Below are 10797 nucleotides of genomic sequence, written 5' to 3'. Positions count from 1 at the left end.
GTTTTTGGGGTGTTTTTTCAAGGCAACAAACCCGCCCCCCCGCCCGCCCCGGCTCCTCTTCAAAGCACGGCCCCGCCGCGGCAGCTGCGCTGAATTAGGGGCAGAAATCCTCGTTTTCCACACGGGTAGTCCCGGGGAGCCCCTGCGCGGCCGGGAAATGGGGGGTTGGGGCTGGGGGTCTCCGGCCGGGTCCCTCAGGTGCGCACGGAAAGGGCTGCGCGGGATTTGCGCGGCATTCCCCTCCCCTCCGGGACCCTCTCCACCCTGCACAGGCTGGAAGCCACTGGGCTGATTTATTTGCCAGCCGAGAACCCTCCCCAGAGCTGGCACCAAAGGGGATTCATGGGCTCAGGTGGGTTTTTGGAGGGGAAATGGTGTTCGCGCTGGGCTGGGTGGGCGTCACCTCCCCCCGATCCCCTGCACAGCGGGGAGGTCAGCCAGGAGAGATGAGCCTGAACGGGAAAAAAATGTGGGAAGGGATAAAATTCACAGACCAGCTGAGAAAGCAGGTTTGGGCGGGGAGGGAGCTGCTGCAGGGCTTCGGCGTGACAGCGCTCCACGCTCTGCTTCCAGGTGCTCCCGGAGTTGCAGGGCAGCCCTGCTTTATCCAAATATTTATTTTTCAGCATTTCCTTCTCTGTTTGTTAGGGTTGGTGTCCTGGTGCATGCATTCCCAAACTTTGGGCTGGCAGCAGGTTGTCTTTGTGGAGATCATGGAATGGTTTTTGTTGGAATGGATCTTTAAGCTCATCCAGTTCCACCCCCTGACGTGGGCAGGGACATCTTCCACTAGCCCAGGTTGCTTCAAGCCCCATCCAACCTGGCCTTGGACACTTCCAGGGATCCAGGGGCAGCCACAGTTTCTCTGGGCAACCTGTACCAGCACGTGGTCCAAAATATGTATTCAAATGCCCCAAACTTACTCCATTGTCCTCAAAGTCCCATTCCAAGGACACTCCTTGCTCAGTTTATGGTGGGCTTTGTGCATTGATACATTGATATGCATTTATAACAACTGATACTTTTTTAATAGACATTTATACAGGAAATTCTGGGCAAATCTCACTGGGACAGGGGTTTTTATCAAGGAAAAGACCTTGGAGGAGGGGAATGGGTGCAGGTACAGGTGCCAAAAGCCAGAGCTCAGCATCCAGCCTGGACACCTGTTTGGAAGCTGCCAACTTCTCTGGCTGCTGCCCTTCCTCCTGTGCCAGCTCTGGTTTGGATCATCCCTGCAGCCTGATTTGAGAGAGGAAAGTTGGTGTGCCAAATTCCCAAAGTCTGTAAGAAGATCTGGCCAGGCTCCTGTTGAACCCTTGGTGGAAAACTATTGTTTATGGCACTGGGGACAGATGTACCTGAGCTGTAAAATAAGTGTATAGAGGGATGTTTATGGAATTTGCTTCCCCAGAGCTCTGGTATCTGGGGTTACATGGGAGAGGAGCTCACCCCAACCCTGGAAGGAGCTCAGGAATCTCTTAGTCATCCTTGTCCTCCTCCTGTCCCTCAGAGAGGCTGATGCTGATGACATTTAACTTATTATTGAGGGTTTTGGTGTTTCTCACCCTTCACAAAGTGTCTCAAAATACAGAGACCAGCTATGTTGTGCTGTAATCTGAATTATAAATGGGTTTGTCCCCATGCTACTCCATCCTCTCTGTGATGTCCATCAGCAGTGGCCTCTGCTCATGTGGTTTTGTTTCCTACAGGCACTTCCAGGTGGCCTTGCCCAATGCCTCTGTGGGGACAATGTCCAACCTGCTGCAGGGGCTCCTCTGGGATGTTATTCCACAGGACATGATTCCCTGTCAATGGCAGGAGGTTGGAATTAGGCGATCATGAAGGTCCTTTCCAACCCAAACCGTTCTATGATCCCCTGGGGCAAGAAATGTATGGAGAACAGGGTTGGGGAGGGGAATTCGGGGGTTACCTCCTGCTCCAGGCAGGATCAGCCCCTCCTATGCAGATCTTTATTTCTTCTTACAAAGAGAAATGAAATTTTACAAACATGTTCATAATTAGAAGAGCATAAGCTCATGGTTTCCAGGGAAGGTGACCAGCACAGCCCGGCGCTGATCGAAGCCAGCTGAGGGCATGAAGTGTGAACCTTTATCTCTGCTGACATGACATATTATTAAAAAGTATTTCGAGTAATCTTTTATTTCCTCAGCATTGCAACACATTTCAAGAACTTGGCCGGGGATCAACCGAGCCTTTTTAATTTCCTACAATGAAAAATAAAACAAAAATAAAGCCCGACTGAGATGATATAATCAGGAACATTTTGAGGGTTTAGGTCAAATTAATGTGTCAGAGAAGGGTTTTCAGGGGACTTGGAGAGCTTTAATCTGTCAAAGGCTGACTCAGACCTTGCTTGGGCTCTGTAATCTCATTGTCTTTACCAAATTATGGGATGGTATGTCCTGTATTAGTGTCATCAGAGTTGAGCAAATAATCAGTTGGCATAAAGTTCAGAATAACTAACTTAATTTTAAAGCAAGTGTTATACAATAAGCCAGAAATGTTTGCTTAACTTGAAAATGATCTTTTAATACTGTCCATTAATGTGTGAAAGCACACAGGTAACCTCCAAATACAGCCTTGCCTGGCTACTTTTGGGGCAGTTTTTAGGAGATTGGATTGTGTTTGAGTGGTCCTCAATTTTGCCAAGATTTACCTTACATTTACCAACACAAAACAAATCAAACCTAAAGCAAATCAACCCTGACTTCTGGTTTAGGGGTAACACTTTATCATCGCCTACACTGAATTATTCATCTGACACTTTTATATCTTCACTCCATCATCGATTTATATAAAGCCGCAATTATAAATTTAGTGCTTGGACATTTTGGGTTCTCATGGATAAACTCAAGGATTGTTCATTCTCTGCTTCACAAATCATCAGCAAGAAAATACTTATTTATTTATTATTTGGGATAAAACATGGTTTCCAACCCTGCAGTCTCCAGCCAGGGGGTTGCAGCACTGTTGCTCCCATCACACAGTCTCAGCCATTGCTTATCCAGTGTTTAATGAGACAACGAGCAATCAAGGCTACAGCTGGGTGTGGGTGCACCTCTTCTCCCACTGGGTGTATCAGAGGTGGGACATGCTGAGTAATATTTTTGGGTGGTGTAACTCCTCTAGCAGAGAAGCAGTTGGAGGGAGCAAAGCAGATCTCTTGTCTCTGTGTGCTCTTCTCACTCCAGCCTTGGTAGCACCAACCACATCCACTCCTTAAAAATCTTCCCTGTCCTGTAAAAAAGCATTTCAGCATTGATTTAACCCTCTTTGCTTCAGGACTCACCCTCCAGTTGGCTTTTTTCCTCCAGTTTCCCAACCTTACTTCTACCAGTAAATAAAGGATTGGAGTTTTTTTTCAGATTCAAAGCTATTTGCTTGTTGTGAATCATGGAATGGTTTGGGTTGGAAGGAACCTTAAAGCCCATCCAGTCCCATTCCCTGCCATGGGCAGGGACACCTTCCACTATCCCATGTTGCTCCAAGCCCTGTCCAGTCTGGCCTTGGACACTTTCAGGGATGGGGCAGCCACAGCTTCTCTGGGCAACCAAAATATAATATATAAACATATTATAAACATAAATTAATGTGCTGCCTCACATGTAATAGGGATAGACCTGGCACTGAAGAAATGCAAGCCAATATTAATATTTCAATGTACAAATAATATCCTTTTCTTGGATAAGAAAAATAAGCTTATGGATGAGACAGTGTGCCACAAACAGCTGCCACTGTCCACATGGGAAAGGGATGGAAGGTTTGTTATGGGAGAACATTAATGCTGGAATAAAACAGTTTCTAAATGCCCTGGCTAATACAGAGGCTGCAACTGGAGAGGATGAGACCCTTCTGGGGCTGAAATAACACCTGGTTGGGTTCTACAGGAGCTGCAATTGGCAACATTCAACTTCAACTGTTGGAAACATAACCACCGTTTCACAGTAGTCATTAACTAATTGCATATTAAGAGATTAACAAAAATTTCTTCTTCCTAAAAATCTTTCACGCAGAAACAGCTGAAGGCAGAAGAAATCTTGGCAGAGGACTCCCCTAGAAGGGTAAAACAGCTCAGGAGATGGTTTTCCCTGACATTCTCAAATGTCCTGTCCCACAGCAGAGCTTTAAGTTCAGTCTGTGATTATTTTGCCCATCTTTGAAGAACCTTTGCTCTTCTCTCCAAGCACAGTGTGACAAGGTTCTCTCTCCATCCCTGCTGGGCTGTGGCACCTCTGGGCCAACTCCATCCAAACCAGGAGGTGATGGCAAAGTTCTGCCTGTCCTTGTCTGTAGCAACCAGATCCTGAATTAATTTCATGACAAAAATGACAGGCCTGAGCAAGAAATGACCAGTTTATGGTGGTGGCCAACGAGCATTGAAGTTTCTTGGTTGAGCTCCTAAGGAGGTTCCTCACTGCCACGTGCACTGCATTAGTTAAAGATATATTAAAATAAATCTCCATGGTGTTATTTTATACATAAACCCCCCAGAATTCTGCTCAGGGAATAGGATTAAACCTTAAGGAAATGATTCAGTCAAGTAAAAACAATACATAAAGCATTTGGGGAGAGTTAAATCAAATTAGAGGACTCAGATCACTTCATGATGAGAGAGGGGCTGGTGGTGTTCACCCTGCATCCAGGGAAGTCAGGGAAGGGTCAGTAATGTCCATGTGCTGGTGGGGTAAGGATGAGACCACCACGTGCACCTCCAGCACCACGATGTGACATGTCACCACAGAACCTTTCTACAGCAGCTCTGGCTGTGGTTGATGTGCTGTTGAGAGCTTTCTTGGGACTGCCAGTGTGGTGTAACAGGACCTTCTGTCAGATATCTCACTGCAACCTCAAAATACTTCCTGGAAAAGCAAGATTTCTTGGGTTTGTGCTGTAAGGAATATTTTTAGGGTGGCTTTTCCCAGCCCAGCTCCTGGTTTTGGTTGGTGGCTGTGTGTGAGAGTGAGGAGAAGCTGCTCCATTCCTTCCCCAACCACCTGAGGAGCCACTGCCAGCCTGGCCATCCCACTGAGCAGCTCTCCCACCACCTTTCCCTCACCACAACCTCTCCAGAGCTAAGAAATAAAACCCAGTCCCTTCCCCCTCTAAGTAAAGGGGAAAATTCCTTCCATGTTGAACTTTCCTCATAATACTTAAAGAAAATACTTAAAGAATGTGTAATAAGAGGGGATTTAGAGGGGGCAAAATTAACCACGCGGATGAAGCAGAAAACCTTTAGAATTGCACCAAAATGTATCCTGTCTGGATTTACCTCAGGGAAGGGCTCTGGGGGAAGAGAAGGTGACCCCAGGTGAGCCCTGGGACCCCCTGTCCCCAGGACCATCACTACTCTTCTCACTGGTGGAGTGTGGGGAGGGAAGAGCCAGAGTTCTCAGCGTGGCTGCCAGGAAAACCACACAGCAGAGGTGAAATTAAGAGAGTTAAGGGAAGCTGATACTGAGTTATTCCATATTCCTGGTCAGGACGGAGTCAGGCAGAACTGAGGCCAGGCAGGGTCCAGCTGTGGAGCATCCCAGGGGTTTGGGAACCCCAAGCAAGGCCTTACTCCAATGACCCTCTCACAGGCAGCAATCTGAGGGCAGAAAGCCTTTTTAGATAGGAAGGGATGTTATTTTTACGAAGTACAGCCTCTATTCTGGTTTGCTTTGAACAGTGACTGGGTACCTGGAGACATCCCTTGGTACTGGTACACGGGGTCCTTTGATGGCCTTGATCACACCACCTGCTCTGAAAGCAAAAATGGACCAAATTCTCCTGTGATCAGCAAGGTTTGGGGTGAGGAGGATGAGGGTCTGGAGCACTAACACTTGTCTCAGAAAACCCCCATGGAGGCTGTATTCTTGTTCCATCGGGAAGAGATGACCCAGGAAGAGACAACCCTGTGTCCAGACAGGGCACTGGGGAGTCCCATGGTCTTGGCTGATGGTGTGGCCAAGAGCCTGCTCAGGAGGTTGGCTTAGAAAATCATAGAATCCTGGAGTCATCAAGGTTGGAAAAAACCTCCAAGATCACCAAGTTCACCTTTTAACTGATCCCTCCCACATATGAAGTGCCACATTCACTTGTTTTTTTAACACCTCCAGGGTTGGTGACTCCCTGTGGAGCCTGTTCACATGCTTAATCACTCTTTCAGTGAAGAAAAACTCAGTTCTGCCACGGATGTGCAGGTTTATCCAGGCTGAAATTGCAGGTTTCTGGGGCTCTCTTCTACCTCACCAAATCCCCATGTCTGCACTAGGTTTTGTTCCCTGCTCGGGGATTAGGGAAGGTGGGTCCAAACACAATGTGGTGATTTATCCCCAGTTCCATCAGCTCTGGTGAAAAGTGCTTTTCCAATTGTTTAATTTCCACAGATTTCTCTCCATCGCTGCTGTCTCTGCCCTTGCTGGAGGAGTTGGCCCTAGGATAGGTTTAGACTTCTCCCTCCATCCCTGTCTGTAAAGATAAAAGCAAACTCTGGCCTTAAACTGAGCCCATACCTGGGTGAGACCAACCAGCTGCAAAACCCCCACTTTGTTTTGCAGCCCTATCCTCGGCTGACGTGGCTAATTATGGCCCTAAATGCAATTATAGAGGGATGAGAATAAAAGCTTGGAAAGGCTGATGCACTGGGGAGAAGGACAATAAATTAAGAGGTTTGCAAGGAAGCTTTCACTCATCTTTGGAGCACCGCTCTAGTTTTGAGCTGTGAGCTTGCACTTGGGTTAGGAAGCGCCTTTCGAAATTAAACAGAAAAGATAAAATCTTAATATTCCATAGGATGTGCCAATACAAATATCTGTCGGCAGATATGTAAAATAATAGCTTTAAAAACAAGAGAAAAGAACCACATGAAATTTTCTGAGGAGGGTGATGTCACCCCCCGGCCTAGCGATAGATTCTTTGTGTTTGAAATTAAAACCGCATGAACTCCCCACGCAGAGCTGGGTGAGACTCTGCTTTTTCAACTATCCCCTTAGGGAGGAGGGATATGATTTTCTGGTTTTAATTTTAAATTAATAAATAAGTGTGATTGACTTGCCACCCAACAGCACCGAGTGGGCAAAACAAGTATGAAGTCTGTCAGTTAAGTCTATTGATGGCTGGTGTTGCTGGAGCAGATGAAAATCAGCTTTAGTTGAACTGGTCACCAAGGTTCAGATTCATGAGGAATTTCAGTTCAGAGAGGAGGAAAATCTGTCTCCACGGTATTATCTCCCTTCCCAAAGTTTCCTCCTGGCTGCACCGGGTCACAGGCTGTGGACTATAAATTACACAGCCCCAAATCAAACCATCTTTTCCAATAAGGGAAGAAGAAAACCATGCAATGATTTAATGTATGAAACAGCTCAACCTATGGCTTTCTCTTGTTTGTGACTGTGGACAGTTATGCTGAGATCCAAAAAACACTCCAAATCATGAAAATTAGCAAATATAACCATCTGGCCTGGTGGCTCAACACCTCCCGTGGCTATAAATCCAAATCCCAGCAACATTAGCAGGGGATTTGCTCTGAGAAACAAACTCTGTCCTCAAGTAATGTAAAAACAAGGTGAGACGAGAAGGACTGTGGGAGAGCTGTGGCTCAGGGTGGAGCTGACTCCAGCTGAGCATCCTTTGGCTTTCAGCAGGGGAAGGGGCCCTTGGCTTGAGGGAGCATCCCCTCCTCAAGTCTTGGTGCCCCACCCATGGTTGGGCTCCCCAAGCCCTTCCCTGTGTTCTGCCAACCTCACACCAACCTGGTTTTTCTCCATCAGGATGCTCTGTCCCATCTCCAACACTCCATGCACAGTTTTGGGGTTCACCAGAGCCATCGTAGACATGGAGCAGTGGTCCAACCTTTGTTTTCCAACCAGAACTAAAGCAAGTCAAGTGTGCAGGTGTTAGAGGGAAGATCCTCCTGCCTAAAATGTGAAATCCTCCACTCTGACCTGCAGGGTTTTCCCACCCTTGGTTGGAGTCCACGCTGCAGAGTGGGAAGCTTTGGAGGGGACAAAATAGTTTTCCTTGTTTTGTGTCATACGTTCTTTGCCTTGTGTGGGCTTTTTTTTTTTTTTAAGATAAGCTGCAATTAAAAACTAGGAGTATGGAGATAATATCCCTGAGAAGCTTTGTCAGGAGGACACTGGTAGGAGCCCTGAAATCTTCATAACCCCTGTGGGCACCATGGATTGGGTTCTCAAATCAGGCCCTTGAGCTTCTGCCTTCAACAACCTGCCCTTCCAACCCTGGCCATAAGACTGAGCCACGGTTACAGCTCATCCACAAAAAAATTGCCTCTTCCTAACCTTCAAGACCTGGAAGTAGCAGCTGAGTCTGATCTGGGCCCTGCAGCATGTTTTATCCATGGATTCTGTGTGTAGGTTTTGCACATCTGGTTGTGTTTGAGCTGATATTGCCTTTCAGTGCTGCTCAAGTCTGTCTGTGCCCATTAGTCACTGGGTAAATCACCCCTCCATGGGAGAAGGGCCCTGTGGGGACCTGGTGGTTGTTGTACATTGGGATATAATTTATAATTCAGTAGCATTCCCATGGTTGAAGGTTTAGGGTGAGATTGCCATCAAACCAAGCAACAGGGCAGGATTGGCTTCTCTTACAGCAATGCCATGAAAAGCAGAAGGTTGGATGGTTCCCATGCTACCAGGAAAAGTAGCTTGGGTTGAAAAAATCCCACTTGGACTCAATTTTTCCCTCCTCTTTCCCTTTCTCCTGTGGCAGCAGAGCTCAGAGCATGAGTAGGGGCAAAGGAGTTTCCATAATCTGTAAGGAGAAGGACCGTAATTTTTTTCTGGATTTCTGCCTTCTGTGCATCTGCTCGTTTTTATTGCCCCACGTTCCACTAACTTAAAGCACTTCCATATTGAACAAAATTCATCCAGTTCACTGAAAAACATGATAAACTCAGCCCTGAGGACACCAAATGCTGCTGCTCCTCACATCCTGCAATTCCCAATCCCAGGATCAGTGAACTCAGGGAGCCACTGAGGAGTCGTGAAACCTCGGCTGCAGCACTGCTTTGCTGGGAAGGACTCAAGTGTTTTATTTAATGTGCTCTCCTGGTGGATTTTGTCAGCATCTCTCCTATCCAGCTCTTGGGCAGAGTGGAGCCCCGGGACGGGGAGATGGAGGGAAGTGACACGAGTGCCATGAGCATCCTCCGAGCATCCTGTGGGTAGGTGATGCTCAGAGTTGGAACAACCCACCTGGAGATGGGTCAGGAGATGCTGCCAGAGCATTTTGCCTGATGGAGAAAGCCAACAGGCAGAACCCTCCTGCTCACTGGAGCTCCCATCAGGGCTCAGTGATCTGGGAATGATGAATCCCAGTTGCCTCAGAGCAATTGTTTCTCCACCTGAAAGACCACTCATCCCTCCCATGGCATTGCCTGGCCCAGTGTGGGTTGTGTCACCCTGGCTAGCAGGAGCATGGAGGTAAGAACATTGAAAAACGTGTTTTCCTCGAATTGTTATAATTCAGGTTATCCAGGTTATAATTCAGTCATTCATAGCCATGGTGGTGGTGCTGGGTTGACAGCTGGACTTGATGATCTTAGAGGTCTTTCCCAACCTTAATGATTCCATGATTCTATGAGATAAGGACTGGATCTGCTCTCCTCCAAATTTTCAGGAATAAATATTCAAAACTCAGCCCTAAGATTTTTTTCTCTGTAATATATATCAAAAATAAAATACAATTAGGAGAATTAGTCACAATTAATAATAACAATAACAATAATAATAATAATAACAAAGCTTATCTTCATGGCTGGTAAATATAGTTGAATGACAGAAACAGGGGTGCCCATGTTCTCAGCCCCTGGATCCCTGGATTTTATTTCCTGAGCTCCCACAAACCCTCCTGCAGATCTCCAGCGTTATTCGATGTGCGAACAAACCCGAGTTGGAAAACTATCTCAGTTTGTTTACTTTCCCAAAAATCAAGAGCACATTGAGAATAATTTGCGAGACAAAAAGCAAGAAAAGCTTTAATTTATCAAGGTCTCCATTCCACAAATAATATGGAATCCCTTCTCCTACCGGGAGCTGCAAACCTCCCGCTGGGATCCCGCGTGTGCCGGAGCCGCCGCTGCTGCAGGAGCTCGGTCATAAAGTTACATAAAATTTGGAGTTTAAAGGAAGAAAGTTAAATTCAAACCTGGAACACTTTCTGGCTTGGCCTCTGTGCCTACAATTGCAGCTCAGATCGCTGCAATTGAGTGGGGTTGAAGGAAAAGGATATTTTTATATTTTTAGTGTTTTGTTTCCCTTCTTGTGCATCTCGGCTTTTCCTCCGTGTCCGTCAGCCAGGTCCTCCTTCCCTGCAGGAGGGGAAAATAGGATGGTTCTTTATTATTAAAGGCAAAAGAAACTGGCAAAAAAAAAACAACCAAACAAACGAAGCAGAAAAGTGTAACAACTGCAGCCTTTTCAATTTTCATATGCATTAATTTTTTAAATTAAAATAAGTGGAACTGAATTAAGTCTGTCCATGACCCTACAGTGTCATCAGAACAATTCCACCCACAGCTTATGAAAACAGTCTATAAAATATACTTAGTGATGGTCCCACTGTTCATCATTTGTTTAATAATTTGCCATCAGTTTGTTCAGTTTTGGTTGCAGTTTGTGCAAAACTGGTACTGGAACAACTTTGGCACCTGGGGAATGTCCATCCCTGGATGATATTTGGACAAATAAGCCCATAACCAGTCCTGGTGATTCTGTACCATTGAAGGAGGGGGTTTCCCTGAGCTCAGGGTTGTAAAGCCGTGATTCCCAT

The sequence above is a fragment of the Corapipo altera genome, unplaced genomic scaffold (genome assembly GCF_003945725.1).
Source record: "Corapipo altera isolate COAL_440 unplaced genomic scaffold, ASM394572v1 65, whole genome shotgun sequence".
Lineage (NCBI taxonomy): Eukaryota > Metazoa > Chordata > Aves > Passeriformes > Pipridae > Corapipo > Corapipo altera.
This window is presented reverse-complemented; position numbering follows the sequence as displayed.